Raw genomic sequence first — 2,328 nt, forward strand, 5'->3', positions numbered from 1 at the left:
CACAAAAGTATACTATTTTGGTGCTTAAGTGTGAGTTCATGTGCTAGAATCTATCCAATTTTGAGTCAAAATACATCATCAAATATGGACTCATCAATGGCTGCCCAACACCAAATTTAGAATTGGTGTTTGGGGGCTTAATAAAGCTCTGCACTGAAAGAGATGGTTGGAACACTAAGTGTTGCACAGTTATCTCTCTTTTCTCAGAGGGAGAGATGGGGTGAGACATGTTGAACAAGATTTGATCCTTCCCTAGTTGTAAAATCAGTTCTCCCTTAGCTACATCAATGATAGTATTAGCAGTGGCTAGGAAAGGTCTTCCAAGGATGATGGATTCATCCTCATCTTCTCCAGTATCTAAGATTATGAAGTTTGCAGGGATGTAAAGGTCTTCAACCTTCACCAAGACATCCTCTACTAAGCCATATACTTTCTTCATTGACTTGTCTGCCATCTCGAATGAGATATTTCCAGCCTGTACCTCAAAGATTCTCAACTTCTCCATTATAGAGAGTGGCATGAGGTTTATACTTGACTCTAGGTCACACAAAGCCTTCTCAAAGGTCATAGTGCCTATGGTGCAAGGAATTAGGAAGCATCTGGGATCCGAAAGCTTTTGAGGTAGCTTCTGCTAAACCAAAGCAAGCTTTGAGTTCTTTGGTAAGCACTGGAGGTTCTTCCTCCAAGGGTTTTATGCCAAATAGCTTAGCTTTAGCTTCATGAGGGCTCCTAGGTACCGAGCAACTTGCTCTTCCCTAGTGTCTTCATCCTCATCAGAGGATGAGTATTCATCAGAACTCATGCACTGCAGGAGTGCATACAAAGGAACGTTTATGGTATCTACATGAGCCTTGGCTTCCTTTAATTCTTGGATATAGACTTCCTTGGTGGGCATTGAACACTTAGTAGGAACCTCTTCATTGGCGTTCAATGCCTGCATTGCTGCCAATTTGGGCATTCAGTTCCAGCTTTGATGACATTGTGGGCATTGAACACCCAGTGAGATCCTCTTCACTGGCGTTCAACGCCAAGCTTTTAGCCAGTTTGGGCGTTGAACACCCAGTAAGGTCTTCCTTACTGGCGTTCAACGCCAGCTTGTATGCTAGTTTGGGCGTTCAACGCCCAGTAAGGTCTTCCTTACTAGAGTTCAACGCCATTTTAGTCTCTCCAGATTCGGCCTCAGCCTCTATGGTGATGGCCTTACACTCTTCTCTTGGGTTTACTTCAGTGTTACTAGGAAGAGTATCAGAAGGAGTCTCAGGAATTTTCTTGCTTAGTTGACCAACTTGTACCTCCAAATTTCTGATGGAGGACTTTGTTTCAGTTATGAAACTATGGGTGGTCTTAAAGAGGTTGGAGACTATAGTGACTAAGTCAGAAAGGCTCTGCCTAGGAGTCTCCATATGTTCCTGAGAAGATGGGAATGGTGGTCTGTTGTTGAACCTGTTTTTATTCCTTCCACCTTGACTATTATTGAAGCCTTGCTAAGGCTTCTGTTGATCCTTCCATGAAAGGTTAGGATGATTCTTCCATAAGGGATTGTAGGTATTTCCATAGGGTTCTCCCATGTAATTCACCTCTTCCATGGTGGGTTGGTCATGAGCATAAGCTTCCACTTCATAAGAAGCTTCTTGAGTGCTACCAGCTGCAGCTTACATTCCAGTCAAATGCTGAGAGATCATATTGACATGTTGGGTCAATAGCTTATTCTGAGCCAATATGGCACTCAGAGAGTTAACTTCAAGAACTCCTTTCTTCTGAGGGACCCCATTGTTCACAGGGTTTCTCCCAAATGTGTACATGAATTGGTTGTTTGCAACCATCTCAATGAGTTCTTTACATGTTCAGGCATTTTGTTTAGGTGGAGGGATCCACCAGCAGAACTGTCCAATGATATTTTGGACGTCTCAGACAAACCATCATAGAAGATTCCTAGGATAGACCATTCTGAGAGCATGTCAGGAGGACACCTCCTGATTAGTTGCTTGTATCTTTTCCAAGCTTCATAGATGGATTCATCCTCTTTTTGTCTGAAGATTTGAACTTCTACTCTGATTTTTCTCATTTTCTAAGGAGGAAAGAATTTGGCCAAGAAAGCATTGACTAACTTTTTCCAAGAGTCTAGGCTTTCTTTAGGTTGAGAATCCAACCATATCCTAGCTCTGTCTCTAACCGCAAAAGAAAAGAGCATAAGTCTGTAGACCTCAGGATCCACTCTATTGGTCTTAACAGTATTATAGATTTGCAAGAATTTTGACAGGAATTGATATGGATCTTTCAGTGGAAGTCCATGGAACTTGTAATTCTGTTGTAGAAGAGAGACTAACT

The 2,328-nt window shown here is 42.1% G+C and overlaps 1 non-coding gene across 1 annotated transcript; it reads left to right on the forward strand.

Moving 5' to 3' along the window:
- The first annotated feature begins 1,950 nt into the window (after positions 1–1,950).
- LOC148571535 (small nucleolar RNA R71) lies at positions 1,951–2,059 on the forward strand. Its single transcript, XR_015908563.1, has one exon. It is a non-coding gene; the product is annotated as a small nucleolar RNA R71 (small nucleolar RNA).
- Positions 2,060–2,328: the final 269 nt, after the last annotated feature.

This window comes from Arachis ipaensis, chromosome B3 (genome assembly GCF_059453495.1).
Source record: "Arachis ipaensis isolate K30076 ecotype BB chromosome B3, ASM5945349v1, whole genome shotgun sequence".
NCBI classification, from domain to species: domain Eukaryota; kingdom Viridiplantae; phylum Streptophyta; class Magnoliopsida; order Fabales; family Fabaceae; genus Arachis; species Arachis ipaensis.